Below are 23,282 nucleotides of genomic sequence, written 5' to 3'. Positions count from 1 at the left end.
TTTTAAAAGAGTCCCTCTAGGGGTGCCTGGCTGGCTCAGTCAGTGAAAAGTGTGACTTTTTGAGCTTATTTATTTATTTTGAGAGACAGAGTGTGTGTGCAAGACCACGTGTGTGGGGGAAGGGCAGAGAGAGGAAGAGAGAGAATCCCAAGCAGGTTCTGCTCTGTCAGCACAGAGCCCCATTTGGGGCCTGATCCCATGACCCATGAGATCATGACCTGAGCCAAAATCAAGAGTCGGACGCTGAAATGACTGAGCCACCCAAGCATCCCTAAAAATAAAATCTTAAAAAAAAATAATAAAACAAAAGAATCCATCTTGCTCCTATACTGATAGAGACAGGGATGAGGTTGGAATCAGACAACAGGTTAGGAGAACATTGTGATAATCTTGGTCAGTTTGGGCTGCTGTAACAAATTACCATAGACTGGGTGGCTTATCAACAACAGAAATTTATTTCTCATAGTTCTGGAGGCTGTAAGTCTGAGATCAGGGTGCCTGCCAGCACGATTGGGTTCTGATGAGAATCCTCTTCTGTGGCAATAGAAAGATTGCCAACCTTTCTATTCTCACATGGCAGGAAGGCTAGAGGACTCCCTGGGATCCTTTTTATAAGGGCACTAATCCGACTCATTAGGGCTCTACCCTCGTGACCTAATGACTTCCCAAAGTCCCCACCTCCAATACCATCATACTGGGAGTTAGGATTTCAGCATTTGAATTTGCGGGAGACACATTCAGTCTATCACAAGAATATTGCTGTGATCCTTGGCAGAAACTGGATGAGGGTGTTAGCAGTGGAGATGGGGTGGAAGAGATTAGAGTCTAGATATATTTTGCAGGTAGAGCCAAGAGGATTTCCCGCTCCAGTGGGTAACGGAGTGGAAGGAGGGATTCGGGGATGACTCCAGGAGTTCTGCCCTGAGCGCTGGAAAGACAGAGTTGCCAACAGAGGCTGCGAGGGTGTGGGTTTGTATGTGTTTGGAAGGCACGCTTTGAGATGTCTACTGGACCTCAAGTATGAGTTTTTTTGTTTACTTATTTATTTACTTATTTTGAGAGAGAGAGAGAGGCAGTGTGAGTAGGGGAGGAACAGAATGGGGGGAGGGAGAGAGTGGGGCGGGGGAGGAGAGAGAGAATCCCAAGCAGTCTCCTCACTGCCAGGGGAAAGCCTGCGGGGGTGGGGGTTGGTGAAACTGAGCCACCCAGGCGCCCCATCAAGCATGGAAGTGTTGAGTAGACAGCTCAGGAGAGGAGTCTGGGCAGGGGATATAAATACATTTGGGGATCTGAGCACACCAACGCCAGAACTCGATTGGATTTTTTTTCAGTTAAGTGGGTAAGGTGTAGACCCGGCAAACAGCAATGGGATAGGCGGCTTGAATGACCTCTGAAAAATTTTGCTGGTTAGGCTGCCTAGAGACAGGCGGGGCAAGAATGAAGCGCCTCTGTGAATTGGCACGGGAAGAAAAAGTCTCGTTCTCTGCTCTGCAATTTCATCTCGCGTGATTGCATATAGGACTTCAGTACACGTTAATTCCGCATTTCCACAAGCATCCTCACTCGACAAATAGCCATTATATATTGTTCCATCTTCAAAACAGGCCCAAATGGAGGTAATTAGGGTTAAGACAAGTGAAGCGCCAGACAGCCTGCGAGGGTCGGGGACAGACCTCGGAGCCCACGACTCTGTCTGTGCACCCTAAGAAGCTCTGTGGTGGGCAGGGTTGGGGGGTCGAATTGAGGTGGGGGAGACGACTCTTGAGGGTTTGTTTGAGAGCGCCAGGAGAACCTAGGTCTGCCGCACCACCCCGCGGAGAGCTGGGGATTCCGGGCGCGGCCCCTTTAAGGCCGGGCGGGTGATCTCAGCGGCGAGTTCGCCGCCCCGCCCTCCCCGGAGGCGTGCTCAGCGCGCAGGCGCGCCGCGGCGGCACTCCGCTGGGCCCGGGACCCGCCGGCGGCGGCGAGACACCGGGGCTGCGGCGCCGCCCGCCCGTCCCGCCAGGAGAGTCCGGCTGCCGCGCGCCGTCCGCACACGCCACCGCCACCGCAGCCATGGGCTCCTGAGGTACCCAGCCTGGCCGGCCTCGCGCCGAGGCCCCGAGGGGGGTGGCTGCGGACTCCCGGGGGCGGGGGCTGCTCGGTCTTGGAGAGGCCCGCGCGGGGAGCGCCCCACGGGTCGCGTTGGTCGCAGGTCCCGGGGGGGGCGGGGAAGGCACGAAGGTGGCCGGCCCGGCCGACGAGGGAGGGGGCGTCCGCCGCCCAGCCCGTCCCGCCCTGCGCCCCCTCCCCTCCCTGCAGGGTCGCCGGGCTGCCCGTGGGTGTGCCTTGGCCCCTTCCTCGCCAACGTGGCAGGCCCTCGCCTGGAGTGTAATCGGACCTGCCTGTGGGGGTGGCGGGGGGAGAGGGAAGGCCGATGGACAGGCCCTTTGCAAGTGGGGTTTGTGTGTGCCCGGTGGGTGTGCTGGCGCCTGGCACCACCGAGCGGGGGAGGCATCCGTGCCCTGTGAGGGTGGCTGTGATCTGGGAGTATGGTTGGCCTGGCCAGGCCTTCGGGGATGCTTGCATGGAGGGTGTACACGCCTTGCATAGGAGCCAGCTGCTTGGAGGGGCACCGAGGCTAACCTAGGGCTCAAAGGATATTTGTTTGGAAAGGGACCCTAGAGGCTGCTTTAGGGTGTATGTATCCATCCCATGGGTTGTACATTTCCTCTCTGGGCACACTGCTCAGGTCTAGTGCTAATTGACTCCAGGCCATGGCAAGGCAAGAGGGTTGAGGGAGGGGCATGGGTATCTGTTCCCAATTCACGTTCTCCCTGGGGTTGTGCCAGGCCAGATAGCATATAGACGTATGCATGGGTGTGCCCGCACGCCCAGGGCACCATGGCGCAAAGCAGGCGTTTGCACGCCTGATACCCGTGTGTGAGGTGAAGCCCATGTATTATTTATCTGACTGCCGGCTGTTTCGTGTAAGGAAAGAAGCAGCAATCTGTGCCCTGGAGGCCTGTGCGCTGCGGAGCCAGCCAGGCAAACAAGTTCACTTGCACCTGCAGAGGAGATGCAGGTCTCAGAGGTGTGACTTCCTTCACGGGAACCATGGGGTGGGAGGGTCCCAGCAGCCCAAGCCGTGTGCCCATCTGGTCAGCCCTTGGACCCAAACTATTGATGCCCTGGGCTTCCGGGAGCTCTCAGGTTGGTGGAGGGAATCAAACTTAGAAACGAGTAATCACAATGAAGTGAAAAATATAAAGCAATAGAGGGAGTGCAGTGTGGGTTCACTGCTGGAAGAGGGGGAACATGGCCAGCAGCAAAGACCCAGCACATGCGGACGGCTGAGCTGAAGCTTGAAGGATGACGAGCATGCGTCTGATGCTTTGGTGTTTACCACATACGTTTTCCCAGTTAATTTTCTCAGTGGCTGTGTGAGCACAGAGCCGCCGTCATCCCTGTGTGCACTTGAGGAAACTGAGACCCAGGGACAGCACATGACTCACTTGTCTGTGGTGCATGGCAGACCTGTGTGGAGTTGTCCTTGAGCCAGGACCTCTCTTGCTGCCAGAATTGGCTGCCTGGTAGCTGATTGAACATCTACGTGCTGGGCACCGTGCTAGGGGCGCAGGTGTCTGAACATGAATGGGGCCTGGGGCCTGGCGTCAGTCCTCCCGGTCTGCTGGGGAGATGGGCATAGACAGTGACCCCCATTCAGACACCAGGGCCCAGTAGCCCATTCGGGTGGAGAAGGCACCGAATTCCCACCCCACCGAGGACCACAGACAACCTGGGGTACCTTCGTGCGACCTCTGGGGTTCTGGGTGTGTTGTAAGTTGCTCCCACGTGGTGGTGGGCTATACAGAGAGCCCCTTCTAAAGCTCTCCAAGTGGGCGGGAAGGAGACCTTGAAGGCCGAATGGGTGCGAGTGAGCTCCTTGTCCCACTTCACTCGTGTCGGCCGACTCCTGTGGAGTTTGCTCCCCGTCTGCCTTTGCGGTTTTGCTCCTGGTTTCTGGCGGGCCAGCCCAGCTCTTGCCCCAAGAGGGGCTCAGTGCTATTTCCAGTCCCTGCTGTGCTCATTTCTCCCCGTACATTCCCTGGAGTGGAAACAGCCTCAGTCGGGCAGAGTACAGCCCTTCATTGTTTTGAAACGGAGTTAACAGCGAATGCCCGTCTCGCTCCGTGGGGCATTTAGGCTGGGAAATTGGTGCGCGAGTTGTGGAAGGCCCGCAGCCGGGCCCTGGGAGAGCTCTGTGTGAGGCCTGCCGTGGGCCTTCACCGTGGCGGTGGTGGTCAGCACTTGCTGAAGTCCTACTGTGTGCGGGGCTCCTTGCTAGGCCTCAGGGGACAGAGGCCTGAATGGTGCCTTCTAAAAGGCTGTGGTTGGCTGAAGGAGTCCAATGTGTAACAAATATGCAAGACAGTGCTCTACTTGTGGTTGAAACAGAGGCCCTAAAGGGGTGAAGAGGACAATAGGAACAACAGCTTGTTTATTAAGCACTTACTGTGTGCCAGGCACAGTTCAGAGTGCTTTGATGAATTACTGTGTTTCATCCCCCCACCACCTGGTGAGGTGGGATCAGTTACCTTCCCGCTCTGCAGAGTCAGCCTAGCGGGTTCAAGCGGTGGTAACCCCACGGGTGTGGGTGTGCCAGAAGTCTTCTAGAAGCCAGAAGGTTGAGGAGCCCCTGGGCAGAGTGTGGAGGCCTGGGATACCTCGCCTCCCAGACCACAGTGGCCACAGTGGGCCTGGGCATGAAGGTCTTTGAAGGCCCCCTGCTAAGGAGTTTGAACTTGCCCCCCCCCGCCCCCCCCCCCCCCCCCCCGCCGTGTGGTCAGCAGGGAGCCCCCCGGAGGTTGCAAAAATGAATTGAGGTCCCCAGCCGTGGGTTACACACGTGAGGGACAGCATTACCATCTTTTCTCCTTCCCTTATTCCTGCAGAGAACTCCGAGAACACCTGACCTCCCTGTCTCCTTTTTTGCTTTTCCTCCGGACGCTTTTCCCACAGGCATCCTTTTTATTTTAGGCCCAGCTGCCTTCTCCTTTTCTTCCAGCAGCTTCTGGTTTTGACGACCCCGTGTGACCCCGGACAGGCTCTGGAGCCCACTGTTGTCTTGGTGTCTGCCCTCCAACTGGCTTCTGGGACCGGCTGTGAAGTGGCTCCACTGGACCAGAACCCGAGTTCTCCCTGGCTGTCCCGGGTCTTGTGGGTCCCCACTGACTTCCCAAGCCGTAGATCTGGAATGAGCGTGGGCAGCTCCCTTTCCCTGTGGAGAGCTATGGTGGGTGTGCCTCCTCCACAGGCCCCCACGCTCAGCAGCGCATAAATACAAGTGGAGGGGAGTGGGGACAGAGCAGGAGCCGGAAAGCTGGGCTTAACTACGGGTCCCATGCGGGAGTTCACTGGGGAGATGCCTGCTCTCCCTGCCTGCTGTGCAGGATGTCCAGGGGCCAGCATTCACGCAGCTTCTCTAGACCCCAGGCCCCGGGGCCGAAAGATGAGGACGCGTGGCGTGAGGCACCCGCATCGCATCGGGCGTGGGAGCTTGGGGTATAGGACATGAAGGGAGGAGTCAGAAGATTTCTGAACTGGGTGCCTTGGGAGAGGCGGCTGAGAATTCAGTAAGGGGACGAATGGGCACTGACAGCAGAGGGGAAAGAAATGCCCCTTTGGGCACAGGGGTGGGGGGTGGGGCGCGGCTGAGCAGTCCTGGTGGCCTGGGAGACCTTCAAATCGGGAGATGTTCAAATCCTCACTCTCTTGTTAGCCCTGCGGGGTCTTGGGCAAGTCGCTTACCAGGTTCTAATTTCTGTCCTTTAAAAGTGGGGGGAAATGACGCAGTTTCCTACGTCTGTAACGCGGGAGTAAAAATAGTGCAGCCATCACGCAGCTGTCGTGACCTCATGTCTGCACGGAGCTCAGCACGGCATGTGGCACATAGTACATGCTCAGTGAACACTGGCTTTTATTGTTACGTTACAGGCTGCTCAATTTATTTACGCAAGAAGTGTTGCTGGGGCGCCTGGCTGGTTCAGCGAGGAGGGCGTACGCCTCTTGATCTCAAGGTCCTGAGTTCAAGCCCCACCTTTGGTGTGGAGCCTATTTAAGAAAAAAAAAAAAAAAGTATCTAAAAAAACCAAAGAACTGTGTGTCAGTGTGTCAGCGCAGGGAGCTGAGTCCTGCTGGGGAGAGAGACGGCAAACAGGAGCCATGACAGTTGTCGTGGGCACTCTGAGGGAACGTCAGGGCATACCTGCCTGGGCGGGCACTTTTCTGATGAGGTGCCATTTAAGCTGCTGTCTCGGGTAAGGAGAGGAGGCGGGTTCCAGGCAGAGGGAACAGCATGTGCAAAGCAGAGGTCTGAGTTCCTGTCTGTAAAGTTATTTGGCATCGGGTCCTAGTACCTGGTGGACCTTCGATCAATGATCATCGAATGTGATCTTCTCAGCCTCAAAGAGGACAGGAAGGAGAAGAAGTAAAGTGGGAGGGCGCTGCGGAGAGAATTGGATGGTCTTGAAGTTTTGGGGTTACTCCCGTTCCCTCCCCTCTGCTTCCACCGGTACCTGAGTGCAGTGCCACTAAGCTACCAGCATCCTCTACAGGGACCCGTTCTCGGACCCTGCTTTGTCTCAGGACTGGGCAGGGGAGGGGGGTGGGGAAGACCTCAGGCAGAGGGAGTTGAGATGCCAGAATTAGGTTGCACACCCAGGCAGCGTTTGTTCACATTTCTGTTGCTCCTGTGCTCGGGCAGAACTTGGAAGGATGATGCGTGGCCTCTGGTTGGTCGTTTCCAGTCTCGGGTGAACGATGGCTCAGTGTCTGCACAACGCCTTGCACAGAGTAGGTGCTGAATAAGTTTTCGGCTGCCCAAATGAACGACTGCGTGGGTTAATGTCATTGCCACTCAGGATAAAGCTGGAATTATTCTCGAGAGGTGACGGACATTGAGGCCAGGATTAATCAGAACAGGATTGTTGATTAGAGCCAAGCTTCCATCAGGAGCCGATGGGGCACATGGGAGGTCTCGGATCCGGGAGGTCTGGGGCCTGTGCTGAGAGGCAGGAAGCCCCGCAGTCACCTCCTTTTCCTTCTTCGCTGGGGCGGAAACCAGAGCGGGAAGATCCCACCCAGAAAACCTTTGTGCCCAACCTGCCTCACTTCCGCCTCTACTATGTTTTACAAAGTCACACGCGAGTCGTTGAGTATTTAACAGAAAGTTTGCAGGGGTGATCTCTGTCTTTCAGCCTTTGAAAACAATAGGCTTCTCTTGGTTTGGACAACAGTATACTTGTTGATTGTAGTGAACTTGGAACACAGAAGATTAGTGGGTAAGAATAAACATCACTGCCAGTTTCATAACCAAGAAATAGTCACTGTTGACGTGGGGGCATATTTTCTTTCTAGGTATAATCCGGAATTATCTCGTTGTTCACATAGTGCCAGCTCATAAGCATTTACCCATGGAATTAATAATAAGTTAGCCATAGATATAAAAAAAAGTTAGAGAAGTTAAAAAACAGAATCCCTGGGGCGCCTGGGTGACTCAGTCAGGTAAGTGTCCAACTTCGGCTCAGGTCATGATCTCAAGGTTTCGTGGGTTCGAGCCCCGCGTCAGGCTCTGTGCTGACGGCTCAGAGCCTGGAGCCTGCTTTGGATTCTGTGTCTTCCCCTCTCTCTGCCCCTCCCCCGCTCATGCTCTGTGTCTTTGTCTCTCAAAGGAAAATAAATGTTAAAACAAAACAGAACCCCTGCTGCTGTATCTGGTATCTGTGGGAAAGATGATGTCCCCACCCTTTTTGCACTAGGATGGCACTATGACTCTAAGTGGCAAGCAGAAAACTGCATGGAAGTCAGAGAACTGGTGACCTTGGGCAAGTCCCTTGCCCTCTGTGGGGGCTATTTGTACCCGCTCTGCTCACCTGCCGTGTGCCGCAAGGCTCAGGTGAGGTCTGTGGTTATAAAGCCTTGAGCTCCCCAAGGGAGGGCCTGATTTAGAGTAAGAGCAGGTCACGTGAAGACCGGTGTGTGTGTGTGTGTGTGTGTGTGTGTGTGTGCGCGCGCGCGCGCGCGCGCGCATGTGGCTTCTTTTCCAACCTGCAGTTTGCTTGGTGATCCTTCTGAAGACTTCGGTCTCCTCGCTGGTGACCTGTGATCTGTGGAGTCTTGTGCCTGCGTCCGTGGGCGGTCCCTGGATAGCAGGGACAGCCTCTACAAGTTACTGCATCTGTCACAGCGAAGGGATTTTCAGATCAGACAGCCTCCCTGCTCTGGAGGTCATGGTGGAGTTTGGTACTTTGGTACTTGATATTTTTCTCCTGCTACAGCTTCTGTGGACGGCCTGCCCCCGGGGAGGCCCTGCCCCGCTGGCAGGTGGCCGAGAACCTGCACTCTGCTGGGCCGTGCTGTTCCCCAAAGCCCTCTGGGTCACCATTTACAGGAAGGCTCTGAGGGAAAGATAGCTAACTCCATGGCTGCTGCTGCTATAGCCACTGGCAGAGCCTCCTGGTCTTTGCCTGTAGCACTTGGGTTTTTCATTCTAGAACAAACAGAACCTGGAATCCCATCAACAGTCATTTTGGGAGCCTGCAAAGCACAACAGTGGGTATTGGTGAAGGGATGTGTGTGAGGGTATTAAGATTAATCAATATTAGCCTCCTTTAGAAAGGTTTCCTTATTTCTGAGAGCGAGAAAGAGAGAGCGTGAGCTGGGGAGGGGCAGAGAGGGAGGGAGACAGAGAATCTGAAGCAGGCTCTGTCTGGGCTGTCAGTGCAGAGCCCGACGTGGGGCTCAGACTGACGAACCGTGAGATCACGACCCGAGCTGAAGTCGGACGCTTAACCAACTGAGAGCCACCCGGGAGCCCCAGCATCTTAATACCAATGTTACTAATCCTCAGCAGAATTTGTGTAGGGCTTTGCAGTTTGCAAATCACGTTCCACATAAATTATTTCTTTTAATCCTCCCGGTGGTCCTGGAGCCTTGGAATTATTGTGCCTATTTTGGAGCTGGATAGACTGAGGCTCAGAAGGGTGAATTTGCCTGAGATCCTGTGGAGGGAAGCTCACAGGTTTTCGATTTTAATCCTGCGCCCTTGCCGCTCTGAGTGGCCCCCCCAGCACAGCTGTGCTGTGAGACCCTAGATTTACCAAAACAGTACGTGTTGGCTCTACAAAGAAAGGTTGATGCGCTGTGCATTTGTTAGAAGAACTTTAGCGGCAGTAACCTCAGTGCATTTGATTTATAGGAGTTCCTGGCCCTCCGGTCCACTGGAGCGGAGCACGGGCCGGAAACAGGAAGGTTGGTGAGGGTTCTTCCTCTCGAATGCTGTCTTTGGTTTGCCAAGAGGTATCTCCTCCCGTGTTGGGGGTAAGAGACCATTTCCTTCCCACTTCTCCGTAGTTGAGCTGGATTTGTTGCAGGGGGGAGGAAACCCTGCCCTGCCCGCTGTGTTTACCCAGCTGTCCTCACAGGGAGGGCACTAGGCATCCAGAGGCCCGCCTCCATCCTCCACCGGCTGCCCACTTGAAAAGGAGGGTTTAGGCGGCCATTTTGGTCAGACACACGTCATGTCACAGGCCCGTGGTAGACACAGCAGTGAATGTCGTAGAGCATGAGCGTGTCTTGTGTGGCTGTGGTGTCCCTGCGGCCTGAACAAGGGAAGCACCAGGCGCTCGTCACTCGTTTGGGATGGCCGGGCTGGAGATGCTTGATCCTCTCGGGCTCTCCACTCCCACCCCTTCCCGCCAGGCCTGCTCTGTGGCCTGCTCCTCCCCTGGGCCCTGGCACCTATGCCCAGGCGGACCATTTAAGTCTGGGTGTTCGTGGTGACTCCGGTCACCGTCCACCCTTCCACCTGCCCTGGGGCCAGGGCATCAGAGCCTGTCTGCGCTGGGAAGGGCCGAGGGGCTGAGCAGCTCTGGCCCTTCACCCACAGGTGAAGAAATACACGGGGAGGAGGGCGTTGGGCGAGCAGAGGCCGATGCGCTCTGTCTGCCGAACGGGGCTTTGCTCTACCGTTTCTTTGTCTGGGCACTCTTAACAACTACACGTCGTCAGTGTTTTTCCTAACAATTAGGCTTATTTCTTGATGAGGATTTAAACGGATCCCGTCTCTCTGGCAACATTTTCAAAGTCACTTGTACGCGTTCACCCAGCCGTTTGGACTTCCAGGAATTCACCCTACAGGTGTTTTAATATGGGGGCGAAGTGATCTATTGGAAGATTAGTCATTGCTGCCTATTTGCACTAGCAAAAGACTAGAAGGAGCCTAGCGTCCATCCACCGAGGGCCGGGAACAAGTTATGCTGTGTCTAAACCATGGAATACTGTGCGGCTGTGGAAGATAAGGTTGAGACTCCCTGCGTGGATACGGAACCGTGGCCGGCATAGTCTGCTGTGAAAGAAACGGGTGCAGGGCAGCATGTCTGGTGTGCCTCCATCTGTGTAAGTAAAGTGCACTTGCTTATGTGCGTACATGAGGTCTCGGGGGGTCTGCACCGAGTCGGTGGTTATGGTGCCTCTGGGTTCGGGCTGGTGCTGGGAGGCTGTTCGCTAGAGACCCTTTGAAGCATTTGCATGCCGAGTCATGGCGATAGACGATTTTTTTCAAAAAATAAATTAAGGAAACAAGAGCCATAAGAAACGTATTCTTACATCTCCCCCGGTGCGGGAAGGTCAAGGGTCTGGCCACTCCCTCAAGGACCTGCCAGCCTCACTCAGGCTCCTACCACCATCTAATCAAAAATGCACGCTTGGAGCCCCGGGGCTGGCTCGGTCTGTAGAGCATGCAACTCTTGATCTCAGGGTCATGAGTTCGAGCCCCGTGTTCGACACAGAGTTTACTTGAAAAACAGACAGGGGCGCCTGGGTGGCTCAGTCAGTTAAGCATCCGACTTCGGCTCAGGTCATGATCTCGCGGTTGGTGAGTTCAAGCCCCATGTTGGGCTCTGTGCGGACAGCTCAGAGCCTGGAGCCTGCTTCGGATTCTGTGTCTCCCTCTCTCTCTGACCCTCCCCCACTCACGCTCTGTCTGTCTCTCTCAAGAATAAGTAAACATTAAACAAACAACAACAAAACAGACAAACAAAAATGCATGCTTGGGTCTCACAGAGGGGACCAGCTGTGAGGGTTTGGATGTTTCTTGGTAAATACGACCCGAGCCCCAGCCCTGGAGAAACTAGTCACCCCCTTCCTCTGAAACACTGCTATTGGCTGGCTTCTCATTTTATTATTATTATTTTTTTATTTTTAATTTTTTAAAAAAATGTTTATTTACTTTGGGGGGTGAGGAGCGGAGAGAGAGAGAGAATCCCAAGCAGGCTTCACGCTATCAGTGCGGAGCCCAACGTGGGGCTCGATCTCACAAACCACGAGATCACGACCTCAGCTGAAATCCAGAGTCAGATGCTTAACTAAGCCACTCGGGCACCCCCGTCTTGTCAGTTTAAATCCTTGCTCCGATACGCTTGCTTCTTAACCTCTGAAACTGGCAGGGGCTTCCCCACTGACAGCAAAATAAAGTTGAACTCAGCCCTGGGCCTTCTAGGCCCTCTTTCCTGGGCCCCTTCTTGAGCCACACTTGACTAGTTACTTTTTCCTCTGGGCGCCTCCCTGACTTCCCACCTCCGCGCCTCTGCCCATGTAGGTCCCTCTCCCTTCCTGCCCTTCCCTCCCTAGCAGTCTCCATGTGCCCGAATCCTGTCTGCCTTTCAAGGCCTGGCTGCTTTTCCACCCCTGTGGGGCCCTCTGACCTCTGTGGCTTCTTTATCTGTTCCTCTCGGCTGGCAGGTAAGCCTCTTGACATTGTGTCGTAGGTATCTGATTCCCTGCCCGGCTGTGGGCTCCTTTAAGGCGAAATCCAGGTGAGATTGGAAGCTGTTTGGGGCAGGGCCTGGTTCACCCCTGCGAACCTCAGTGCAGCCAGGCTGAGCAAAGCAGGGACATCGGTCTCGTCTCGGGCCGGAGTGCCTGCATGAGAGCTTTCCTTGCGTCCTCACGAGAACCCCTGGGGTGCAGCTGCCATGATGCCCCCTTACAGATGAGGAAGCAGGGCAGGCAGCAAGAAGTTGGATTTGGGCACCCATCTGGCCGCCTCCAAGTCCTACATTGCATCAAGTTTTTCTGTCTCCTCCCCCAAATCACGAGTAATACTGATACCCTGGGCTGACTCACAACCTGTCGCCCTGGCCACAGACAGCCTTGTATTATTTGACTATATTTTCTTCCCCACCAGACTATGAACTCTTAAAGGATTAGAGTCTCGTCTGAGATACCCTTTGGACTTAGCACACAGAAGGTGCTCAAAGATAAATATTTTTGTACTTAAAAAAATTTTTTTAATGTTTTTATTTATTTTTGAGAAAGCACAAGCAGGAGAGGGGCAGAGAGAGGGGGAAGGAGGATCCGAAGCGGGCTCTGCGCTGACAGCAGTGAGCCCGATGTGGGGCTTGAACTCACGAACTGTGAGATCATGACCTGAGTTGAAGTCAGATGCCCAACCGACTGAGCCACCCAGGTGCCCCAATATTTTTCTACTTTTAAAGTTTTTAAGGAGGTTAACTTACTACATATAGTAAAATACATTAGTCTGGGCACCTGGGTGGCTCAGTCCGTTAAGCGACTGACTTCGGCTCAGGTCATGATCTTATGGTTTGTGAGTTCGAGTCCCACATCGGGCTCTGTGCTGACAGCATGGAGCCTGCTTTGGATCCTCTGTCTCCCTGTCTCTGCCCTTCCCCACCCCCTCTCTCAAAAATAAATAAACATTTAAAATAAATAAAGAAAATACACTAGTCTTAGACCTGTAGCACAATGAGTTTTTACATCTGTAAATACCCATATAAACCATGTGCAGATCAAAGTTGCAGAACATTCCCAGAGCCCAGAAGCCTCCCAGGGCTTCCTCCCAAGGTAACCACTACTCACACCTCATCGCTAGTGACTCGCTTTGCCTGGCTTTGACCTTTCCAGAAATGGAATCTCATAGAAATACTCTGAGATTCGTCCAGATTGTGACCAGCAGTCCTTTGTTCTTTTTGCCTGCTGTGTGGGGGCCCACCGTTTGAAATTATCACCATTTAGTTATCCACTCCCCTGAGGATGGGCACTGGGCTTGTGTCCCACCTCTTGCTGTGTGCACAGGGCTGCAGTGAAGGTTCTTGTTCTTGTCTGCGGGACACGTGCACTGGTCGGGTGAACCCCCAGGAGGAACGCTGGCTCCCCCAACTTGGCACGAATTTGCAGGAGTGAAATTCAGGTTGGGATTTCTCACGGAGACACCTGGGGCAGGAGCCAGGTTCCTTGCTCAAGGCACCTCCCGGGTCGGGGCAGGTTCAGGGGTCTTGCTTGGACAAGCCTGCTCACACGGGGCAGTAGGACAGTTGAGGTTCGTGTGTGTGTGTGTGTGTGTGTGTGTGTGTGTGCGTGTGCGTGCACGTGGTGCTGAATGGGGTTTAGCTGGCTGGAAAGGTGGTCACACTTAAGGGGACATAGAGTCAGGCTAAAGAGGCAGAGCTCTGGCCCATCTGTTCGCTGTTTGGGAGAAAACTAGAGTGATCCAGATCTGACCTGGTATGTATTCAACAACAATAACAACAACTTAATTACAAGGCTGAATGAAGTCAGCCCTTGCTGACGAATTTTGGATGGCCTTGTTCGCTTATATTTCTGCTCCACATGAAGGATAGCTACATGATTGGAGGATTTTTCTCTCGTGGTTGGGGGGTTCGTGGTAGCTTGGCCCCGGGAGAAGGGGGAGAGATGAGGAGCCATTGGAGTGGCCTGGCTTGTGGGTGTTGATGAAAGGGAGCGGGGCTGAGAGGGGACCCTGCCCCCTCGTGAGGGCACGTGACCCTCTTCCCAAAGGCTGCCCAGACAGAATTGGCCAGCTCCGGCACTCCGTTCCTCTAATCCCCTCTGATGAAGGGCCAGGCTGCGGGCTGCTGACCTGCTCTGATGTGGGTCAGCCTCCCCCGCAGAAGGCAGCCTCCCCAACCCCCCGGAAGTTCACAGAGCCAAACAGCCCCAGGAGGCAGGAGGGCTATTGTCACTGGCAGGTGTTAGAGTGGGGGCAGAGTGGTCAGTTCAGATTAGCAATTCCTAAGTTCTACTAGTGAGCTATGCTAAGATGGAATGTTTCATATATATATATATATATATATATATATATATATGTATATGATTATATATACATATTATATATACGTTTATAAATATATAGGGGCGCCTGGGTGGCTCAGTCAGTTGAGCGTCCGACTCCGGCTCAGGTCATGATCTCACACTCCGTGAGTTCGAGCCCCACGTCGGGCTCTGTGCTGACAGCTCAGAGCCTAGAGCCTGCTTCAGATTCTGTGTCTCCCCCTCTCTCTGCCCCTCCCCTGTTCATGCTCTGTCTCTCTCTGTCTCAAAAATAAATAAAAATATTAAAAAAATTAAAAAAATATATATATATTTTGGTTTTTTGTTTTTAATTTGAGAGAGGGAGAGGGGCAGATGGAGAGAGAGAATCTTAAGCAGGCTCCATGCTGAGCTTCCAACATGGGGCTCAACCCCACAACCCTGGGATCGTGACCTGAGCCTAAATCAAGAGTCAGACTGAGCAATGCAGGTTCCCCTACATGCATATGTGTGTGTGTGTGTGTGTGTGTGTGTGTGTGTGTGTGTGTGTAATATATATAAACATAATATATATAAACTTTATATATATATGTATATATATATATATATATATATAGTTTATTCTGAGCGAGAGCACGTGTGTGCAAGGAGTGGGGAAGGAGGGACAGGGAGAGAGAGAGAGAGAGAGAGAGAGACAGAAAATCCCAAGCAGGCTCCTTGCTGACAGCAGAGAGCCCGATGTGGGGCTCCACCTCATGAACCACGAGATCATGACCTGAGCCGAGCCAGATGCATAACTGTCTGACTCACCCAGGTGCCCCTCCATATATATATTTTTTATTCTATTTGTTTATTAAAAGAATTTTTTTAATGTTTATTTTTGAGGGAGAGAGAGCAAGACAGTGTGAACAGGGGAGGGGCAGAGAGAGAGGGAGACATGAATGCAAAGCAGGCTCCAGGCTCTGAGTTGTCAGTGCAGAGGCCCACACGTGGGGGCTCGAACCCACGAACCGTGAGATCACGGTGTGAGCCGAGGTCGGACGCTTAACCGACTGAGCCAGCCAGGAGCCCCACCCCTATATATTTTTAAAAATGAAATATATTCGGCAAAAATCCCTCTCCCAGGCTGTGTTAACATCCTGGGGACGAGCGTGTGGACAGGTTGCCAGCTTAGCTTGGCCTGTGGGTGTGTGTGGCAACTGCCCGGATGAGTGCTTCACGGCTGCAGCTCAGAAGGGCTTGGGTCTGAACCTGACGAACGAAAATACGATCTCAGGAGGTTTAAAACAGAGCAAACAATCAAAGACAGGAGGACAAGCCTGGGCGTCAGAGACTGCCGGGCATGTGAACCCCCAGCCTGACCGCAGGATAAAGCGGCTCTTAAATAGGAGAGTCCTTGTAAGAGACAACATGATACAGGGCCAGACCCAGCGCTGAGGGCTTTCCCGTATTAACCTGTTTGCTCCTCACGGCTCTCTCTGAGGCGGGGGTGACTGCAAGCCCATTTCACAGCTGAGGAAGCTGAAGCAAGGACGCAGGGCTCAAGTCCAAGTGGCCTGAGTGCAGAGCCCGCAGCTCACGGATGGCACTTGGAAATCTGTGGATCTGATGGTGCGGCAAGGGCAGTGTCTGCAGCCCTTTAGCCGGAAGCTGTGGGCAAACCACCTTGCCCCACTCCCGCCACCCCACCCCGAGCCTTTGTTTCCTCATCTGTAAACCGGGTGCATTACTTGCCTAAGGCTTCTGCAAGAGAATGCCAGAAACTTAGTGACTTAAGATACGAATTTATCATCCTGCAGTTTTGAGGTCAGAAGTCCAAAATGTGTTTCACTGAGCCCACATCAAGGTGCCGGCACAGCCACGTTCCTTCGGGAGACTCTGTTTCCTTGTCTCCTCAAGCTTCTAGAGGCCACTTGCGTTCTTTGGCTCATGGCCTCTTCCTCCATCCTTAAAGCCAGTAGCCTGGCACCTCCCAGTCTGTCCGCTCTGCGTCCACTGTCACACTGTGTCCTTCACACCCTCAGCCTCCTGCCTCCTTCTTGTAAGGGCCCTCGTGATTATATCCCGCCTCCGCAGATAATCCAGGAGAATCTCAGGGTCCTTAATTTAGTCACACCTGCTGAGTCCCTTTTGCTGCGTGAGGCAACATATTCCCAGGCTCAGGGGTTTGAGATGTGACATCTCGGGGCGGGGGCGGGGGGGGGCATTATTCGGTCTTCGGCACAGGAAGTCTGGGGGTGGGGGAGTAACAGCAAGGTGTCCCCTCCAACATGAAGTGAAATACTCTGAGATGGTGAGGTGTTCTCTGAAATCCCTAACTCCCAAGGCAGGTGACTGATCTCACACACAGCTTTGTAGCTTTTCTGGAAGAGGTGGGTATCTTCAGGAGGGAGTTAGCCAGAAGATGTCTTGCTCAGAGAAGGATGGGGGTAGGGGCTGTATCAGGGGAAGTGAGCATGTGTAGCACTCTGGGTGGTTTCCTAAGCAGGCTCCACGCTCAGCTCCGGGGTGGGGGTGGGGGGCTCGATCCCATGACACTGGGATCATGACCTGAGTTGAAATCAAGAGTCGGGGGGCTCGGGGCACCTGGGTGGCTCAGTTGGTTAAGCGTCCGACTTCGGCTCGGGTCACGATCTCACTGTTTGTGAGTTCGAGCCCCGCATCGGGCTCTGTGCTGACAGCTCGGAGCCTGGAGCCTGCTTCAGATTCTGTGTCTCCCTCTCTCTCTGCCCCTCCCCTGCTCACGCTCTGTCTCTCTCTGTCTCTCAATAAATAAACGTTAAAAAAAAATAAAAAGAAAAGAGTCAGGGGGCTCGATCCCGTGACCCTGGGGTCACGACCTGAGTCGAAATCAAGAGTCGGACGCTTAACTGACTGGCGCCCCGAAGCCTGGCTTTCTGACCCACAAGGTGAGTTCCGTCCAGCCCTGTGGCTTGGTGACCCCCCCTCGGGGCTCTGCTTTCTGGAGCCCCCTGTGGCCTCCCGGGGAACTGTACCCCCGCCTGGATGCTCCAACTACACCTCACGCAGCTGTCAGGAAGGCCTTGTCAATCTGGAGAGCCACAGGTGGTCAGTCAGGCACTGCCTGTCCCCCACCTCGCCCCCCCTCCCATCTGTAACAGGGGCTGGATGCAGAGATTCTGCCCCGGGCGTGTTCCTGACCGAGTGCCTGCCCACAAACTGTCCCATGCCTCTGTTCATGTTGTTTCCTCTGCCCCCTAAGCAATCGGTCAGTAAGTACTCTGCCAGCATGGCATGCGGTCCCTGCCCTCATGGAGCCCAACTCACAGGATGTTAAGGGACCAGATTAGAGCAAACTCTAATAGGTTATAGAAGGCAATACCTGTCGAGGCTGGCGGGGACAAAGATCCGTGGGTGGGAGCAAGAGAACGCTCCACGCCCCAGGGCTGGGCATGGTGGTGATGGAGGGCATCACAGAGGTTCAGAGCTGGAACGAGCTGCAAAGGGCAAACACCCATTCAGCTGTTCCCTTATCCATCCCAAGCGTGGGAAGTGTGAACTACGTCCAGGCTCTGAGACCGGTGCCAGGTCACGATTACACGTAAGACATGACCTCTGAGCTCCTGGAGGTTGCAGGCCAGCTGGGGAGAAGACAGGTAAGAGTGAACCACCCAACGGAGGCTCCTCGGTCAGTATTCCTGCCCCAGGGGACTTCTAGCCTCATTTGATTGGGAGCTTCCTTTTTCTAGAAGCAACCGGAACATCGCTAGATTGTTCCAGTTGTAGAAACATCTGCATCTCAGCAGACCCATCTTTTGCTGCTGCCACCAGGTGGACTGGGGGTGTCTCCTGTTGGACCTCATCGAACATGTCCCTTTGCCCTGGTTGGCGGGGCCTCTCCACTTTGGAAGATGGGTATGGGACAGCGTGATGTAGCCTTCATCTTCTGCCCTCACCCGGCCCCGTGCCGAAGGTCCAGGTCCTTCAGCCAGTGTCTGGAGAGTGTCCAAGGTGGGGAGGGGACCTAGTGATGGAAAGCCTGTGTGGTGTGCAGCAGTCAGCTGATTCATGGGTTCTTGTCTTCCACATCCCTACGATGGTGTCTGACACGATGCCAGGCTAGAGACCGATGACCCAGGCGTGGGGAGACAAGAAGTGTCCCCGCTGACCTTTTAGTGCCACGGAGCGAGCGCAGTGTGGCTCAGCAGGCATGGGCTGGCCCTCGGGTGAGGCCGTGATGCTTAGGATGGCTTGTGAGTGAAGAGGCAGCTCTCCTTAAGAGGCCCAGGGCAGAGTGGAAGGCAAGTTGGCACAAAAGCTCAGGCCATGTGTGTGCGGGGACCCTAAGGGAGGAGGCAGGGGGGGTGGGGGCGAGGCTGGGACTCGGCTGCCAGGGTGCCCCGGGCTTCTCTGCAAAGGAGTCGGAGCTGCAGCCCGCCCACGTCACATCCCGACTCGTTCTCAAAGGACCTCAGGTCAGGAGGAGGGACACGGTCACGTTTGAAAATAAGGGAAGAAATAGACCACGCTGATTCCTGCTTCGTCGAACATCAGCCTCCCTGCAGCTCTGGAGGGCAGCCCAGGCCCCCACCTTCCTGGAATCCAGAACACTCAAAATCCCAAAGGTTCTTCCAAGTCTGCAGCAAACTAATTTTGTGGCAAAAATCTGACCTGAATTGATGTGAGACTAATTATGGTCTTTAAAAATATCTCCTGTTTCTCTATGGAAATACTATGTGTTTGATTTTTTGGGTGCTGCCCACACCCCTCTGGGGTGCCATTCTATGCACACCATATCCCGCACTGTAATCCTTTCTAAGTCTGAAAAAACTCTGAATTCCTAAACTCTTTGGGCCCAGGGGCCCCGGCCACAGCATGGTGCACCCAGGAGACAGGTTCAGAGACACCCAGGCACTTGCCCAGTCACAGCTGGGTGGTGGCTCCGGGATTCCAGCTGTTTCCCTGACTCAGAGCCTAGGACAAAGTACAGACCGTGGCCTGGCTGCTTCACAGCCTGGGGGTTGCGTGTCGGTGCGAGGACACAGGCGTGGAGCGACCTGGCCGGCAGGTGGCTGCCGGGAGAAAGGCGGGCCCAAGCCTCGACTTTGCTTTGTGTCTGACTCAGCCTGGGATGGAGGGAACAGGTGCGACCCCGGGAGAGGCCTGAGGACAGAGAAGCAGAGGCATCGGGGAGGAGAGGGAGCCCCGTCGGCGACTGGCTGCACTTTTCAGATTCACGCCTCCCTGTCGGTAGAAAACTTTCTGGTTCTGGATATGCACCCCCAGCGTATGCATATTGCTCTATACATGTATTGCCTCGCTGTGAGACCATGTACGTCCTAAAACCTCCACCAAAAAATAGGAACCAAAGCAGGAGCTAAAGATGGGATACTTAAAAAAAAAAAAAAAAAAAAAAAAAATTTTTTTTTTTTTTTTTTTTGGTGGTACAAAAACCTTCTGGCTTCGTGTGCTTGATTATTTCTGGAAAGTGTGCTTTAATGCTACAGTTGGAAGGTCTGGCTCTGTGTTCAGTTTGTTTAGATGTTTGGTTTTAATGGCTGCCCTCTCTGAAAAAGATCCCTGCCTGAGACATGTAGCTGTGCACAGAGGAAACGCATCACTGGCTCTCCTTCTAAATTGGGTTACTCGTTTTTCCACCCTGTCCACTGCGTATGCGGAGGATTTGTTGAGATTTGGCTGGTACATTTCCATCCTTCCTGATGCCAATCAGATGTTTTTGTAAACTAAATGGAAGGTATTTTATTTTAAAGTCCTTCACACATGAGTCCAAAACGCACTCCAGTGCTTTGGAAATTTTTAAACAGATTAGAAAATTCTGTTACGTAGGTTTTTAGGAGTTCAGGTCCGAGAGTTTTCTAAGTTACAGACTTGCATTGTTTTCAGTAACAAATCTCTATGGCAGTGGGAACATTCCCAACATCTCCGAATATCCTTTTCCAGAAGGCTCCGCCAGCCTAGGTTGCTTCTCAAAGAGTAGTTCTTCTCCCATTTGTTGTGATAACACGCCTTTCCCACAAAGGGATGTGTTAACCATGCTTAAAGATGGTTCAGAAACTTAACTGGGGAGCATATTCCTGATAGCCCGTGGTCACAGAGAAAGAAGGACAAATATGGAAATTTTTTTGTGAACGAAAGATGTGTTGAAGTAGGCGGTTAGGTCTTTTTGATTGCTTTTCTACAAGATAACCAGTAAATCTCTGAAACAGATGATTTCCTGAGTCACTGCCCATCTCATTACAAATTTTGTGGAAAATTCTGTTCTACTGTCTAAAGCGTTTTATTGTGGAAAATTTCAAACACACAGAAGTAGAGCAAATGATAGAATGAATTTCTGCCTGTCAGTCCCTGCGCTTCAACAGTAAGGAATGTCCTGCCGTCTGGTTGCCTCTATCCCTCTCCCCCTTAAAAAAATTATTTTTAACGTTTACTTATTTTTTAGAGATAGAGACAGAGCATGAGCAGGGGAGGAGCAGAGAGAGAGAGAGAGAGAGAGAGAGAGAGAGAAACAGAATCTGAAGCAGCCTCCAGGCTCTGAGCTGTCAGCACAGAGCCTGACGTGGGGCTTGAACTCACGAACCGCGAGATCATGACTTGAGCCGAAGTCAGAGGCTTAACCGACGGAGCCACCCAGATGCCTCTATCCCTCTCCTCCATTCACAGAGCGAATCCCAGAAGTCCTGTCATTTTTTACCCTTTAATAATTCAGTATGTCTGTCTTCTTGATAAAGACTTTTTTTTTTTTTTTAATTTTTTTTTTTTCAACGTTTATTTATTTTTGGGACAGAGAGAGACAGAGCATGAACGGGGGAGGGGCAGAGAGAGAGGGAGACACAGAATCGGAAACAGGCTCCAGGCTCTGAGCCATCAGCCCAGAGCCTGACGCGGGGCTCGAACTCACGGACTGCGAGATCGTGACCCGGCTGAAGTCGGACGCTTAACCGACTGCGCCACCCAGGCGCCCCTAAAGACTTTTTAAAAAGCTTGTTTTATTTGGAAATAATTGTAGGCTCACAGGAAGTTGCAAAAAATAGTATTCAGAGTACCCTGTGTCCTTCTCTCAGTGGTGACATCTTGGATTGCTGTAGGACGGTGTCAAAACCAGAAGTGGACATCAGTACGGTACTATTAACTATACCACAGATCTCAGTCAGTGTTCACTGTTCGTGTGTGTGTGTGTGTGTGTGTGTGTGTGTGTGTGTGTGTGGCTCTGTACAGTTTTATCACCTGCAGACTCATGTAGCCACCACCACTGTCAAGGTAGAAGGGATCTCGTCACCCGCAGAGAGGTTCCTGTGCTGCCCTCTATTTGTGCACACACCTTCCCCATCTGTTCTGCATCTTTATGGATTTGCCATTTTGAGAGTGTTCTATATAACGGATCTAGACAGGATGTGACCTTTTGCGGTTGGCTGTTTTCACGAAACAGAATGCCCTTGAGCTCCATCCAGATCTCTGCCTGTGTCAGTAGTTTGTTGCTTTTTATTGCTGAGTAGTATTCCATGGTCTGGACATACTGGAGTTTAACCTTTTGCCTGTTGAGGGGTATTTTGATTGTTTCCAGGTTTTGGCAATTACAGACACAGCTGCTGCAAACCTAAGTGTGTAGGGTTTTGTGCGAGCATATGGTTTCACTTCTGTAGGAGAAACATCTAAGAGTGATCATTGGGTTGTCTGGTAAATTGCATGTTAGTTTTATAAGAAACTACCTAACTGGTTTCCAGAGTGGCTCTACCATTTTATATTCCTAACAGGAACGTATGTAAGAACGAGTTTCTTCCTCATCCTTGCCAGTGTTTGATGTTGTCTCCCTTTTGTATTAATGTGTGTATAGTGATGTCTTGTGGTTTCAGTTTGCATTTCCCTAATTGCTAACAATGTTGAACAGCTGTTTATGTGTTTATTGTCCATGTATAAGTTTATTTATTCTGAGAGAGACAAAGACAGCACAAGTGGGGAATGGGCAGAGAGGGAGATAGGGAGAGGGAGAGGGAGGGGGGGGAGAGAGAGAGAGAGAGAGAGAGAGAGAGAATCCCAAGCAGTCTCCTTGCTCCCAGCACAAAGCCCACAAAGCTGCAAGATCATGACCTGAGCCAAAACCAAGAGTTGGATGCTCAACCGACTGAGCCACCTGGGCACCCCTCCATGTATCCTTCTTGAGTGAAATGTCCATTCATACCTTTCGCCCATTTTCTAATTTGTTTGTTTGTTTGTTTGTTTTACTGTTGAGCTTGAACATTCTTACTGTATTCTGGATGCTTGCCGTTTGCTAGATATGTATCTTCTAAAAATTTATAGCCTTGCATTTTAGATTTAAATCTGTGATCTATTTTGAATTAATTTTTGTATATGGTATAAAGGCTTAGGTTAGGGTTCATTCTTTTTTTTTTTTTTTTTTGCCTCTGGATGTCTAGTTGTTCCAGTTCTGTTTATTGAAAAGATGATTCTTCTCCCAGTGATAAGGACGTTTTTGTACCTGCCCTCCACGATCTCACCTAAGAACGATCTCACCTAAGAACGATCTCACCTAAGAATTCCTGTGTGTTACCTATTTCAAAGATATCTTTTCTTCATTGGTTTGTTAGCCTCAGGACCTAACAAAGTCCACACGTTGTATTTAATTGTATCTTGAGTCTTTATTCTGTAATAGCCCCTCAAGCACCTTTGATTATAAGCCACCGATTTGTTGGCGAAACCAAATCATCTGACCTATAGACTGTCCTGTAGTCTGGATTTGCCTGCTGCTTCCTCGTGATATCATTTAGTCTGTCCCACTACCCTCTGTATTTCCTAGATACTGGTCGTAGTTCTAGAGGCTTGTGTCAATCCCATTTCACTTTTGGGTAAGGGTCCTTCTTGGGTGGTGCTCTGTGCTCCCTGTGCATCCCATCAGGAAGCTGGAAACTTCTCGCTGCCCCCTTTTGGGGATGCTGATCTTGACTGTGGGTTCAGAGTTGGACTTCCTCCAGCTGCCTGGTGCATCCCTTATCAAGTTCTCCATCAGCCTGTTAGCCAGGGGCTTTATCATCCATTGATGACCCATGTCTACGTCTAGTATTTGTTTTCCAGTTGCAAAATGGTCCTTTTTATTCTGTTATTCTGTCTCTCTTTATTAATGGGCCTGCTCTAGAGAGGACACACCCTTAGCATTCATGTAGTTACCCTGAAGTATTGTGCATAGGGAAACTGAGGTT

The 23,282-nt window shown here is 52.3% G+C and overlaps 1 protein-coding gene across 2 annotated transcripts in view; it reads left to right on the top strand.

Annotated features, from left to right (window-relative positions):
• The first annotated feature begins 1,892 nt into the window (after positions 1-1,892).
• Positions 1,893-23,282, top strand: part of TMEM184B (transmembrane protein 184B) — a 49,887-nt gene continuing 28,497 nt past the window's right edge. Inside the window, exon 1 of one of the 2 annotated variants that reach the window (XM_045466070.1) lies at positions 1,893-2,068. The gene's annotated coding sequence lies outside the window, so the exon portion shown is untranslated. The remainder of the gene's footprint in view (positions 2,069-23,282) is intronic. The other variant, XM_045466069.1, reaches the window with a different exon arrangement.

This window comes from Leopardus geoffroyi, chromosome B4 (assembly GCF_018350155.1).
Source record: "Leopardus geoffroyi isolate Oge1 chromosome B4, O.geoffroyi_Oge1_pat1.0, whole genome shotgun sequence".
In the NCBI taxonomy this organism is placed as follows: domain Eukaryota; kingdom Metazoa; phylum Chordata; class Mammalia; order Carnivora; family Felidae; genus Leopardus; species Leopardus geoffroyi.
The sequence above is the reverse complement of the archived record's forward strand: the minus strand, read 5'-3'. Positions and strand labels throughout refer to the sequence as shown.